The sequence below is a fragment of the Pollicipes pollicipes genome, unplaced genomic scaffold (assembly GCF_011947565.3).
Source record: "Pollicipes pollicipes isolate AB1234 unplaced genomic scaffold, Ppol_2.1 Scaffold_3447;HRSCAF=4054_pilon_pilon_pilon, whole genome shotgun sequence".
NCBI classification, from domain to species: domain Eukaryota; kingdom Metazoa; phylum Arthropoda; class Thecostraca; order Pollicipedomorpha; family Pollicipedidae; genus Pollicipes; species Pollicipes pollicipes.
The window spans coordinates 27,876,825-27,892,442 of NW_023596297.1; positions in this window are offsets into that span (position 1 = coordinate 27,876,825).

Consider the following 15,618-nt stretch of genomic DNA (forward strand, 5'->3'; position numbering starts at 1 on the left):
TCCACCCCGCTCACCAGTCGCCCGTGGCCGTGGGCACGGATCCAGTCCAGACACCATTTTAAGAGGAAAACACCGGGGATGCGGATCGTGCACGTATCTTTTAGAAAAGCACTTATATGCCGGCCCGTTCGAGAGAACATGCCGGCGCGTTCAAGACTAATCTTTAAGTGCCAAAATAACCAAACTTGCGTCATTGCACACGGCGCAGTCGACTTCTAATGGCGAACAAGTGCAGAACATCAGGACCGCTAGCGTCGTGACCCAAAGGTCAGCAAGGCTTAACGTTTTACACAGTCGGTCGCTGACAAGTCGAAGGAAAAATAGTCCGCTCGGAAAGGAACTACCCATTCGTATCAGAAAACAGGGAGCGATCAATGTTCCGAGGCCGATACACAGAAAACAAGCAAGCATGGACAAGAATGGGCCATGAACGTTGGTACCAATGGGTCAACAAACTTAAAAGTTACCGCAGTGGTAATAAAGTTATTCAGTTGTCAAAAACGGCCAATTTTTAACAGCGGCGCAGCCAAGGGTAAGCCCGCTCTCCCGTAAAGAGGTGACAGGGGCCCACTAGGGCCAAATGCTCCACTGTCCTTTTAAGCAGTTAGGACACCCATAGGGCTGTTAAAGCATAAAAAACGGACCCTTCAGGCCTTTAATGGGATTGCAAATATTACAGGTCCTCGAATTCAACACGGGCATCTCTAGCAGCGGAGTGTGGCCCCTTTGCTGAAATTACCCCCATGCTCCACGTAGCTTAGTTACGCACCCTTCTGAGCAAAATCCTGGCTGCGCCTCTTCTTATGAATTTTGTTGACCGTTATGTTGTAACATTAAGGACCCACATGTTCCGCACGTGCTTACCTCGGGGAAATCGATAATACCTCATTCAATGGCATGCTGTTTTATAATCACAGCCCGGCCAGATAGTTTTTGAGCGTGTTAGCGTTTTCTCTTGAGCGTGTCGGTATTTTAGTGCCTCCTTTTACGTGTGGGTCCGCCAGCCGGATTCGCCCTACTTTGTACGCTCTGTTTTATATCGCTTGCGATCGATGCAGTTCATACAATTAAGCCAATTGGAGTGAAATCCAGCAGAATCGTCACAAGCATGAAGAGTGCTTACTGGTACTCTTGCTAGGGACCATCTGTGGCCGAAGGTTTACCATACTTATTTCATCGAAATCTTTGCACTCATCTGCGCCACTGAAATTCGAACTGACATATGTGGAAATCCCTCTGACATTTAAGAAACGCAAGTGAATTCGTTTTCCGTTTTCTTCTCGCTTTATTGACGAATGGTACACCACAGATAAAGGGTCATGCATAAAATGCGTCGCGCATTTTTGGCTATTTTTCAACTTCTCTACCATCTTAATTACGCACGCTACGCTTCTTCCGTTGAATGTAATCCCTCTCCTCTTCACTGATGGCGCAGTGTTGAGCACGATACCCCCAAAACGTAACATTCATTCGGCCTCGTACTGAGAAAGCGATGTGAAACGAAAACGACCGTTTTTCCTGTCATGACAAGAAGCCAACGGGAGCTGACCTTAACACGCGCCCGGGTGGCTGGTCGAATGCGACGCACTCTAGTGGACCCAGGTGGGGTGAGAGATAATTTCTCCAATTGTGAGCTCAAAAACCAAGAGAGCATAAGATAAGTAGGGCTCCATGTGAATCATTCATGTGAAATCTGCAGGTCGCTATCTCACGACCTTTGGGTCAGATAAGGTCAAAGAAGGTCAGACACCGGATTGGTGTACGAGGCACCGTCAGACCTCCTCGCCCAGCCAACATTAACTTAAAGATTCCCTCACAAGCATGATATCTTTGGTATTTAGATCAGGCCAGTGAACTTTTTTGCCTTGAGAGGGTAAAAATGGCCAAACATCTTCCAGATTGCTGTGATATTTGAGTGTACTATCAGTGAAAAGTTCTACCGTAGGCGACATACTCTTCAAAGCAAAAGATTGACCGGGGTCATTTCAGGTCAGTGACCTTTTTACCATCCTTGACCCTCATGAAGTCAAATCAACGTCATTATGACCGAGCAACCAGAAATGTTCGTCACAAACTTCCTCCTACTGCAAGCTTTCCAGTAATAAAGTGGTTTGGGTTTGACCTGGGTTAGACCTTCATACCTGACCCAAGTTTAATGTGATTAGTTGCTATCCTGATTGAAAAGGCCGTTTTGTCTAACTATTTCAAAACCGTATGGCTTCCTAACACTCCGCTGTCACATCAAATTGAACGGCTCCCGGAGAATCACATCCACTGACAGTCACGACCTGACCTTGACCTGCCATCGGTCAGCGACCTCACAAGATGCATACCTTTTTGTACCAAAAAATTGACTTTTCAATTCTCCACGCCTATACAAAGTTTGGGCGGTTCGGAAGTTATTTTGGAAAGATGTCTGGAGGGTCAACTGACGCCTGTCTGAATGTGCTTGGTTTCAAAACGAAAATTGTGTGCAGTTACTAGATGACTGGTAGTCACACCTGTGCATAACGTTACACTATTCCCGTCCCATTGTTTCGCGTTGGCTACGCTCCATGAAACCCTCCCTCTAAGCGTAATGTAAAGTATGGACAGTTACATTTGTTCCTCGCAATCTTCGCCTGAAGCGTGTGAAAGACCTGGACCTGGACCTGGACCTGGACCTGGACAAAGACCTGGCGCGTGAGCCACTCGCAAAACAGTGCTTTCACTTGTGGGGTGTGACGGTCCCACCCCATTAACATGTTAGAATAGCTCCTGATCGGTTTAGTGCTCCGCCCTCCCTGATCAGGGAACTCGGCACCGAAGTCGGGGTCCGGCTACGCATCTTGTTTTCAGGTGCAGCAGTGAAGAACGGGGAACAAGGAACGGAAAGTTTGGAGGAACGTGACACAAAGCCGGCGGAAGCATGTTTCGAACCACTGGGGACTGTTGGATATAAGAAATTCAGGTTGGCTTTAGAACAATAGCTTGTGTGTGCTAGGAGTTCCGAGCAATGTGCATCGACATTGGCTCCACGAAACAAGACGGCCCGTGCGGGAAATATTTGTTTGTCCTGGAGCTGCCCATGTGTTGCCGTGTTGTCAGCAGTCAGCTTTTGGCACAGCGACCTGTTTATGCACGTTTTCTGCTTCCAACGTCCTAGTGGCTAAGACAAAGTCATTTGACTTCGAAGCCACCCAACTGGCCGTACAGCGAGACATGAGTACTGTGTAAATATGTTTGCTCCATGAGACCAGGTGGTCCTGTGACATGAGTCTGTTCCTTTCTGCTGACAGGGCCACATCACGCTACTCGCGTGAAATGGGCTTGTAGTTGTGCCGATTTTGTTGGCTAGTGAAGGTAAGTTGCACGCATTCTACATTCGACGCACTGGTGGCAGACAAGGACAAGGTCTCATAAAAGCTGGCTCCACTGTCGGACTGGCTGGTGTAAGCTTTGGAACTGCGCAGAATCAAGTACGACATCAAACAGGAAACTCGCCGCGATCTAAATTCTTCTGGCTTAAATGGATGTCCCAAGTGTGGCAAGGAAGTGACTAACAATGAGCTATCGTCCAACACCCAATGGCCCTGAGCGTAGACCTCGCCTGCCCGGCCACAAGGTGCATCATGAGACGGCCACTCAAGTGACACGCACGCACGCACGCACGCGCGCACGCCCACATACACACGCGATATCACCAACGCATGATCGCCTGGAAAGCACGCGACCATCTGCAGATGACCTACAATGATACACAAGCAGAATAATTTGTGTTTTTTTTTTAACTTAGCGTGCTTAGTTGCCATTTCGGGCACGCGTGGAAAATGTGGGTACGCATGGCCACCCACTGTTGGCCGAAGTGACGCTCGCTGCCTGCTGCAGATAGCCCACAGCGCTTTTCACTGCGATCCGCACATGACCCACCAGTGACCTGCGCTGCCGTTAACAGGTGATCTACAGCGACGGGCACCCCGACCACAAAACTGGCACGCAGTTACCAACAATGTCGTTTACACACGGCCAAGAGGATTATTTCCGTTCTTCCGTAGATAGTCCATGCAACTCCAGATAGTCCAAACAAATGCAAAATGGTGTAAATATATGTGTGCTCTTTCGTTCAAGCGGAAAGTGAACTGTACAAGCCAACTTCACGGCCTATTTTGGCATATTTTAAGTGAGCACCCTCAGCTCAGCATTCATTTATCCCCATAGATCACGTAAGGCACACCTCCCAGTAGATGGCTCTACGAGCATAGCGCCTAGCACATACTGCAAAAAGTTGAGTCGACATGCATGACTCCAAGGTCGTGGATATCGACTCGTGTGTGTGGGTCATATGTGTAACTCATATGTGGGTCACCAGCACCACAAGGTCACAAGGTCACCTGCCACAAGGTGCATCATGAGACGGTCACTATAGTGACACACGCTCCATAAACGCTCATGCACACACATGCTCGCTCCATAAACTTTGCAACTGCGCAGACACACACGCTCCATAGACGCTCCATAATCTTACTCATATTGACTCATATTTATCTTACTCATATTTACATTTGGCAAGCACTGCAAAAAGCTGAGTCGATATTCATGACTCCGTGGTCAAACAATTGTGGTAAGCTCTATTCACGCACAACAGACGTTTTCGTGAACATAAAATCACCGTTGCCTTTAAGAACGGCCGCGTTCCAGCACTCCAGCACGGCACAAGAGAGGAAACTTCGCGCCCATTTCAACCTAATGGCAGTGTCTCGACGGCATAGTGCACTATGTGGTGACGTTCTGTATGGGGTGAGGACGCACAGCTGCCTGGCATAGCCTCTGGCACCTGGTAACATCTTGTGACGTATTTAGCGAAAGTCCAATGGGCCATGGCCCTTTGCTTGGGCGGCGAAGGCACCTCTCGTGTTTGCATCGAGGTAGGCGAGGTACGCTAATGATTCAGACACTCCGAAGGGCCAGGACCAGGGGATGATAATCATCCACGCACACACCACGACAGCCGTGCTGAGAACACAACGGGACCCGCGGGGAGGCATTCAGCCGATTTATCAGTAGCTGTTGCTGGTGACCCACTCTGAAATATGCGACACCGCCCCAGTATCGGGAACCTCAACACAACAGTGCCCCGTAATCCAGGAAGGGGCCTGTCATTCCCACCGCACGCGATGGTCATTCACCCATCGTATCCTTCGACTTTCAGCAAGGCCAGATCGATATGCTTCAAGAAGGGAGCTTTCACCCGCAGGAGTGCCAGTTAGCGCAAGAGACCACGCGATTAGTATTCAGTGACCACAGCTTAGGGGTTACCATGTTAATGGCGTCCTCAGTGAGGTGCTGTCATATCATGTCATGGCCGTATCACTTATCAGACTCGGGAGTCGGGAGATCGAGTCAGACTCCCGGCTGCGGTGCGCTCTTTCGTAACTGTTTCCGAGGGGATCGCAGTTTCGTCTCGGCGGGGTCGCAGTCAAGACCCCCCTCAGACGCAGCTCCAGAAACGTGGTAGAAACCCCTCAGCCGAGGCAATTTTGTGTTCTTTAAATTGGTATGTTTAGTTACGGTTCTGGGCATACGTGGATAACGTGGCATACGCGGCATGGCAGCAGCCACACCACATCAGGTTTTATTAATATTAACACGATGTTAACATTTTACTTTTGTGACTGAGAGACATCGTTTCGACACCTTTTCCACGGATACTTACTTAGCACTCTCCATCTGTGTTTGCATAATCAGTTGTGCGGCAAGCATGCAATAAAATATCGAAATTAGGTGGCTAATCTATGAAAAGACGAAATCACCCAGGACAGTTGTTAAATGGAGGATATTCGCAATAACAATAATCCCTAATGATCGGTAATAATCTCCTTGGTTATAATCCACTCGGAGGAACCGGAAATGGTGGAAGCTAACTACGTACAGCGAGCTTCTCCTTCATTACGGCCGTGATAGACATTGCCTTTCATTCGTCATTGCCACATTTCTTTGACACGAAGTAACCTAACATAAACAACGGACACCTGGCCAGTATAATGGGATTAATTCGGGTGGAATCGGTTTAGTCATGTCTTGAACCACCTGTCATCCTGCCATAGGAGGTCATACCGACCATGGTGGATTACGTGATTTCGACACCTGATACAGTGATACACTTTTTCAGATTGCAGATCGTTATCGACAATGAGCCGTTCACAATGGTGTGTCTCGGCTCAGTCGAATATTTTCGGAGTGGCATGCAATTTCATATCCGCAATAGTAGGCATAAAAATGTCATGTGGAGAAATAGCTATCGATCGCCATCTTGATGTTTATCTTTTTGGCATATTCGGTCAGGTGGTTCAATGGTCTGTTAAATTCTTTGAGATATGCGGTTTAGACTTGAATATAGGTGTACTGAATGGGACCAGTGCACTTTGCAAACGCTAACATTACGACAGTACTTTAGACCATAGCTCTGCATATGCACTTGATACTGTGAGCCAAATAAACTGTGCGAAATGCGAAAAGTTTCTCCGGCTAAAAATTTGCGCGGTCTGCTAAATTGCCCCCTCGGAACCACAAAGTTGCATCGCTCCAAAAATAAAATGGGGCTAGTGAAGTCCTTTGGTCGGCCCACAGTCTTTTAAAGCCGTCGTTCTGTACAGTCATACCTTCAACTTCTCAGACAGGTATCTGTGAGAGAAACCTGGGAATTCCGAGAGGAAACCTTCTCTGGTGCACGCACCCAGTGACGAAGAACTGTTGGTCACGTCATCTGTTTTCAGCAGGTTCGGCGCTGCGTTTGGAGAGTTTCCGTCCCCTTGACCAGGCTTCTGACGAACTAAAGTGGGCTGATTGCGCGGGTTGATTGCTCTTGACAAGTGGCTGACTGTCGCACATCCGGCAGCTGCCTATCAGGCCACTTCACCGGCCGGTCGTTGACACACACATTGCAAACAGTGGAGCCCAGATAAGGCCCAGCCCCGTCCGCAGGTGTCTTGAGCCGCCGTGCGTTGGAGGTGGGGGGGGGGGGGGGGGCAAATCGGTGAACCTATAAGTGTGGTAGCATAGTCGGTCGGGGAGGCCTTGACGCAACCACTCCATGCGAAAAGTGAAAGGAAGGGCGCCGTCATGCAGGTTGAAGCTTGACGATGGGCATGCGTAACTAGCTTCAGTGCATCCTATTCAGAATGCAAAGCGCATTGTCTTTTTTTAAATCCACCTGTGGCTCATTTTTTCCAATAGTTGAGATCCGCGGCGATGGTCGAATAATGAAGAAGGGTGTACTGCATAGGAACGGATGATGACAGTTGTTTGGTTTCAGGATAAAAAATTGACCTGACGCGCAGGATGGGTATGAGTCGCTGTAGTTCCATTTGATAATGGGATACGACGCTCCAACAAACTGGGTGTTAGGTCAGTCATTTTCTGGGGCAAATATGTATTGCGATCTAAAAAAGCTCACGGGATCAGACGTTCAGCTTCAAAGAAACCATGGACAAACGGTAGCATACGGTCTGCCGGCAGTTACACACCATTCTTAGAATGCCCACTAAGGGTCTGGCTCAAAACAGGGAAATCCTTGGTCAAGAGCTAGTCTACGTTTTCGCCGGAAGCGTGCATGGCTTGGCTGTCTGTTGTGAATCTGGCCGTTGGCAGCTTGTATGAGTGGGTTGGCGGACTACCCTGCGGCTCTGTCGCCGTTGAAAAGCGTAGACGTTTGCTGTGATATGTCTGCTAAGGCTCCGCTCGTTGATCACTGCTCGTCACCCTGTTTTGGAATCCTCACTCACCTTGTATTTGTGAGTTATGCTGGTTATATCCTGGTTTTCACTCTTCCCGTCCGCTTGCAACCGGCAGCTGTGCAATCAATTAGCACGCGGCAGCAGATATTCTTCTCTGCTCCCAAGTTTCAAATGGCACGGAGCCGACCGTCACCGATGCTCACGGTTCAGACCAATGCTAAGCCAACGGGGCTCGTTTGCCCACGCTACACCATACCTCCGTCATTCCTTCAGCGGTCATAGCGACACTTATTCCACCAACGTTACGTTATTCCACTTCCAACTCCTGTCCAGTCAGACAACTCCTGCGCACCTCGTGATGCAGCAGATCAAACCAGCAATGCGGGCGACCGATGATTTCACGGGACCACGAGACTTGGTGGTCAAATCGCCCGATGACCGCACTTAGTATATAGGGCTTTGCACTGCACCGCGCACCTAGTTTATAGGGCTTTGCACCGCACCGCGCACCTAGCGTATAGGGCTTTGCACTGCACCGTGCACCTAGTATATGGGGCATTGCACCGCACCGCGCACCTAGTGTATAGGGCTTTGCATCGCACCGCGCACCTAGTATATGGGGCATTGCACCGCACCGCGCACAGTGGTTCGATCTGGGCCGGAGTGCGACACAACCTCTCTTTCGCGACGCTCGCTCGGGACATGGTAGGTTTTGGGTCTACGACCCGCGTTTCTCGAGCTATTTGAGGTCAAACGACAAGGTTTCCATTTGGCTATCAGTTACGATTTCAATGGGCTATTGAGTTCAGAATCTTATGCATAAGTTATCGGCCTTCAACATACCAGGAGGTCCTGGTTAAACAACGTCGTGGTGCCAACATTAGGTAGGTACTCGACGTTTCAAGATGAGTTTACGATAACGACTGACTCGTAAACTGGCGACTGGCGGAAAACCAGCGGCAGCTGGTGGAAAAACAGCGGAAAATGGAGACTTGGCTTTTTCACTCTTGACTCGTGATTACGAGTGGCTCGCTATCATAACCCCAGCTTGAAACGTCAGGTGCTGTCAACATAACCAATGTTTGCACAATAACATCGGTTAACCAGTACTTCCGGGCATAGCGAAGGTCGATAACCCCGCGTTATAAAGATGGAGTCATAATGCCAAAAAGCAGCGGGAGGCCTTTCTTACATTAAGTGAATTGACTTCTTGTGACGACTTCTCGGTCAGATTCCTTGCTCAGCACTATGACATAACCATTATATTTTTCGAGCAGGGTGTGTTGATGTCTGTGTACGGCTGTTTTTCACCTGCTCCGGATTTGGTGGGTCGGTATTTTTTGGTCGCTTTGCAGTTAAGCGATATTCCTTGCCAAGTAGTGCGTAAACTTTGGGTGTACCTACCAGGACGTATGCAGCCATTTTGCGATGGAAGCGTTGTGTATGCTCCCCATGTTGCCAAATTCCGTTTCCCCCCCCCCCCTTTCCGTGTCTGTCTGGCTGGGTGATAAAGCAACCCAATAAAGCATGCACATGTGCCGTTTATGACAAACAAACAAACACACTGTACCACGGGTGTCGACTACTCATGATGGTTAGGGGTGGACTAAGGTCGTGTAAGTCGAAACAAGGGTACAGGAACGAAAAATTATCGAAGTTCATTCACTTATATTCTGGTTACCCAATACGCACACACACACATATATATATATATATATATATATATATATAATATGCATATATATATAAATATAAGTTCACACGCACAAACACACACACAAATATGTGTATATATATTTATATACCTACATATATGTACATATATCTTGGTGTACTTTGGTAATATAGTTTTGCTATACATAGACCATTAAAGACAACGGAATTTTTGCCCTCAAGAATCTACGGTTAAGTTTTTTTAAGCTATCTAAAGCACATGTGTTGTATTGTGTTGCTATTCATAAGCACGGACTGTCCAGAATATATGTGGCTATTACATACCGTTCGCACAGCACACTCTCAACACACCAAAATTTGATCCGCAAAACAGATTTTCGCCCTTCAGTTACCGTAGAATTAACAAGTGTACTCCTTCACGCACCATTTATGACAATGGAACCCAGCCTTTCTCCAAATACGCTTAGGCAAACGCTCTCCTGTTGGGATGTCATTTCCCCGCTCGTTTCAATGCACACGCATTGGGAGCCCGCTGTATTCCTGGGGTACACTGTTGTGCTTCTGAGCGGAAAACAACCTTCTCCAGATCCAATTTGAATGTGTGGCAAACAAAGCGATCGTCATCTCGAACGCATGCGCCATGCAGGCTTATTGAAGCCGCGTTACTTTTTGAACTGGCTCTTCATTTACCATGCAGTTACACTAATGTACGCATGCTCGGTGCTCAATGAGATCATCCACGCTCAGCTAGCCTGACTACCTCCAGAGTCCGGACGGCACCGGCGATGATCGTACATTCGAAGCTTCGCTATCACTTTGTTGGAAAAATACTTCCAAACGCAGCATCCCTGCAGCGCCCGCTGCGTCTGCAACAGTGCTGCAGTAGAAAACATTCGGTAGCACTGGTGATTGCAGTGTTTGACACATGCGGTTTTTTGAAATCAGATAACGGTGATGTAATGACACAACTGAAATCCCTGTGCACTTCTGCACAATTCCACGAAGTTGTGGTACCCCAGACAGGGTTTCGCAAAAATAACACCAAGGTTACTGTCAGGCGTTAGATGACTTCATGCAATAAGTCACCTTAGCTTTACTTTTACAATGGCTCAGTGACACTTCTAAAAGAAAGGCAATGAGGGTTTTCGCTGAATTTGTGAGGGGTTTTGTAGGGATATGTATCGAGGAATTTTGATCTACAATCTTCGCGAAAGTAAATTGTAGATCAAAATGGGATCAGAGTTGTTTATTGCCATTGCCAAAGCACATTCGTCCGGAAATATTCAACCTTCATTCAGCATTGAATAGTGAAAAGTAGGTCATATAGTTATGAGTATGCGTGCTTGCAAGTCTCGGAAACAAAAACTGACGCTCGGCGTTGCATTGTCCGAGGGTCGCACGGCGTCGCCCCCTCCCCCCCCCCCCCGCCCCTCGGCTCACACTTGGCGGTAGCGAACGGGCGGCTGAAAACGATGACACATCTAACAGAAGCACATCTCAACCCTTTAGGACATCAATTAGTACGTTTGGAAGGCAGTCCGGGCGAATATGTCACTTCCATGACATTTTGATGTACAAAAGGAGGGAATAAGCATTTAGAGCAATGCGAAATGGTGCTGGAATCTGGTGATGGAGCTGAAAAAGTAAATGTGAAATATGAATTCGTCTTTTTTGTGACCATTAAGCTGTGCAGAGGCCAGCTTCAAAACCTTACGGGTGAAGTATACGTCCCATTCTAATCTTTGGAGGATGCGAAACGTTTTTGAAAGACTTTCGGAACGATTATTTCACGACGGTCGTGCTCGTGCGCCCTCGGTGGCTGACGTCTGGTGTTATCTACAGTGGCCAATGCCGTTTGGTTTATAGAAACTGCAACCCCGGACCATCGTTGTCCTTGCTCCCAACGTTGCGAATGCACAGGCTCAAGTTTTTTATGTAATTTGTTGCGCAACTCGTTTCTGCAAAAGGATTGACGTCCTTGGGCAAACAGAGGTTGACCTTTTACACGTTTTATTTCATCTCGATGCACTCCTTTGAACACTTATGAGACCATTCCATTCTTTTCGAGCAAGGAGAGACTTGTTTTTCAGTTTCTCAAGCTCCCATTTTATCGATGATATGCGTTTTTGTGTGCTAGCATTTTTAGCAACTTACCATGTTTTATGCATTTTTGTTCTCTAGAAGTGCGGATTTCATGTTTTCGTAATAGGAAATATCTCTTAAATCTGAAGTTGCGGTTCTGTTGATATTAGCTTCTTCCATTCAGCACCTTTTTTGTGCAATTTGCAGTGCGAGGACCTGATTCAGTTTTCGCTTTTCCTTCAATGCGGTCGAATTCCCTGAAACTTGTGAGGCCGCCACGTGGTTGGTGTAAAATGACGATTATCTCACAGCGATTTTGATCCCCTGCCCCTTGACTCAGATGCTTTACACTTTAGAGCGGTGCTGTGGGCGGGGCGGTGAGACATTGTGGTGGTGAACCCGTCGCGTGGGACGGTCATGGAGCTCCCACCACAGGGGTGTAGTTCCGCAAAACAGGTATGGGGCACTGGTCTGGAAAAGTAGTTAAACCTGCTTCTAACATACACTGAAAACAGGCTTCCCTACGGACATGACCTACTTTCCTTTTAAAGTTAGAGAGTTAGAGTGTCCCCCAGCTGAAAAGGACAATGCACTGCTGTTTGAATACGTTTCCTTGCTCTATCTCGGCGGAAGATGTTGTCTTCGGGTGTCATTTTCATTCTGTCGGACCTCAGTGGTCGAAAGCAGGCTTCGGTAATCAATGTAGGGTCAATGTTATGTAGCTCAGACGTTGTCAAACGCTAACGGCTTCGGAATGTTGTCACGGAAGCCTCCTGGCAGGAAGCCGTAACCGGGCTTCAAGCTGCAAGCTGCTAGCTGAAACGCAGCATTCAGGATGTTAGGCATGTTCGAAACGCCTAGTGTTGTTTTGCTGATCATCGCCGGAGGATAAGCGACATCGGCCTAGTCGCGGTGTCGACCGTCAGGTCTTTGTACTGTTCCATTGAATATTCACGTCAAAGTGGAGGTCGACACATTTCAAGGATTCCTCCGAACGTAGCGGTTAGATAACTCGTGATATTTTTTGGTGATAACATTCGACCGGTACGCCTTAATTCTCCGATAACACGTCGTGGCAAAATATCGCAGCGAACGTAGCTTGTCGCAACATAGACTTGAAACATCGCTGAACAAGTGCAAAACACCCAGGTAATAGGACAAAGCTAGACCAGAGTTAACAAGAAATCAATACTGCAACTAAAACATGCAGAATACAAAACAAAAACAACGGAAAATGCTCTAGCAAACGTGCTAGAAACGCCGAACTCGAAAGGTTTGACGAGTTCTGCCCGCCGCACTCAACTAAACATCATAAAGAAGTTTGCATTTTTGTGCCCTTCTTACCTGCGTAAAATTATTAGAAACCTTTAAAAACTATGGAATTTTGAGCTCTCACTTTCATGTTCTGCTTGTACCTCGGATCCAGAATGCTAAGGGGCCAAACTCACCGTTGGGGGGCAAGCCGGGCTTTGGTGGGGGGGGGGGGGGGGAGGAGGAATGATCCACCCAAAAGAAAAAAGTCAACACACGTGAGCAGTAACTGTGAAACTAGGGCAAAAGCATGTGGAGGAATTTGCAATTTCTGCGAGATGAAGAGGTAACAATTTACATCAGGGAGCATTACATTGATTCTCCAAGAGTAATCCAAGCAATATCTCAGTTTCGGAGAGGAAGTGCGATGCTGATTTCGATGACTGGTATATGACAACAGGCCAACAGTTTAACAGTCTTGTTTAAAGGCCGCTCACAAACCCTGATCTACCTTTTTATTTATATTCTCAGGTTGCCCCGTACTTCTCTTCTGTATATACCAGTTTTCTTTTGGAGCTCGCTTTCTTCAGAAATGCCCTATTCTACCCCGTCCTAGCTTTTCAAAGTCTTTCCAGGATCCTAGGATCCCAGGATCCCAGGATCGTCCGAGGACATGTTGACGGGATCCGAGATCTCGGAAAGCCCTTAAGCAAAAGTGAAGAAATGCATCCGGATCTCAGAAGAGCCTATTAGAATATTCTACTAAATGTTGGATCCAGAGCTAAAGGATCCGATCACGGTATCCATGCCTGGAATCTCAGCACATACCTGTGATTCAACAATGCGATTTGTGAACCAGCACGTGTAGGTTACGCTAGTAAAAGGCGGGCACGAAGTGAGTTGGCGGTACGTGCTTCGACGGTTTCTAGAAGTTGTGGGGCTTCTTTCGTTTCAGTTTTGACATTTTCTATCAGATTTGTGCTTATTTCTGCTGCAGTGCAATAATTTAGACCCTGACTAACAATTCGCGCGATGACGATTCCGCCTACGAGTCCGCGCAGCGTTGGTGCAGTAGGGGAGGGGGGGGGGGGGGGTAGTTACCCTTCTCTTGCCGACAGACAAAGGGGAAGGGGTATGCTCCTGCTCTCCAAGATTAGAGGAGGACATTTTTGCTCAAGCAAAGGCTTTGTAGTTAACGTAGATAACCAAAACTCAGATTAAGGAGGACCTCATAGCTAAGCTAGATACCAAATCGGACGCGCTGTTTTGAGCGTTGTTGTGCGATAAGACAGAGTTGTTCCGATAAGACAGTATTACATTCAAAATTGATGCGAATCAGACAGATCTTGGTGCACACCTGTTTTGCGGGTTCTGACGTTGATAGCGAAATACAAAACATGACAAGACACTTTGACCATAAACTAAGACAAAGCAACCAACCGTCCAACTGCACTATCAAAAATAAATGACATTTGCCAACAAACAAGACGAAAAAGCTCTACGGGAAACCATCTCTCAACACGTAAAAGGCGAGAACGACTGCCGAATGGACACAATCATCCATCATCGTAACAGAAAAATCTCCAATCTTCTCTTGAGAAATATTCCTGACAAACACGGCAAGCTTAAATGCCCCAATGCAGTGTTCAATTCAACTGAAATCTCGGAGGCTGCAAGCTTCGTTCCATACACCACATTAGCGTAACCACAACGACAATCTCACGACATCTGACAATGCACTTACGCGACGGAGTACCTCTGAAGCACATGCGATACTCATATGACAGGACAACTAACGGAGAACACTGACATCCATTGGGCGTGCAATGACAGACGACGCCTTCAACTTTGGGAAAGTATATTTAGCAACGAATTCTCTCCAACCCTAAACAAACATACAAATCCTTGCGAAGCCTCTGACTTAATGGGTGGTGGGCGGTAGGTACTGTGCAAGTGATTGTGGCTATGAGTCCCTGTGATGCATTCAAGTAACAAAATGAGTTTTTGGTCTTTTCCGCACTAAAAGATGTTCTTAAGATAGCGATGCACAACTAGCATCCTTAATAACGGAACACCTATTACCTGTGCCATTTAATTTTATCCGATAATGAGATAAGGTCTCGAAACGCTGGAATTTATTAACGTCGACGAAAATTTGAGTGATTTTGTGCGAACAATCTTTTATTTTATCGACACAGCTATGTCAAAGGCTCAGAACCTCAAAAGATGCATCAAGAAGCTTGCACTGCGGAATCAGTGTTCGTTTATATATATATATATATATATATATATATATATATATATATATATATATATATATGTGTGTGTGTGTGTGTGTGTGTGTGTGTGTGTATTTGTCAGGCAAACCAGATTAATGGTAACCACAGAAAGTGCCTGCAATCTGGTATTTAAAAAAAGAAGTTTACCTAAAATGTCTAAAATGCCCTAAAAGGCTTTAAAAACACATTGCGGGCATCTTCTGCGATGATAATTTTTTTTCAAAATTTCAGCCAGACAGCGTTAGGTTGATAATTTTATGGAAGTTGCATAACAAACGTCGACATTTGAAAAGCGAAATTTTGTCTTAAAATACCGGGTTACGCCACACGGCTTCGACCTTAGCTATACGTACAACCAGATATACGTGAGCAGCTTGTTTCAGAAAAGTCTCTACCTTCGTCCTATACACAAAATCAGATAGAGAGAATTAACAACATAGACAATTGCCAACCCCCGCCCTAAGGCGTATATTTAGAAAACAGAAAATACTAGACACACTCCCTTTAAGTCGGCTCATGAAGCCGGCAGGGGCAAATGAGCTGCCCGGAGCGCCCATTCACTGCCTAAAACAGGCAGTTTCCAGAAAGTGTGTTTTCTATTGTGGTGTGGTGCAAGGGTA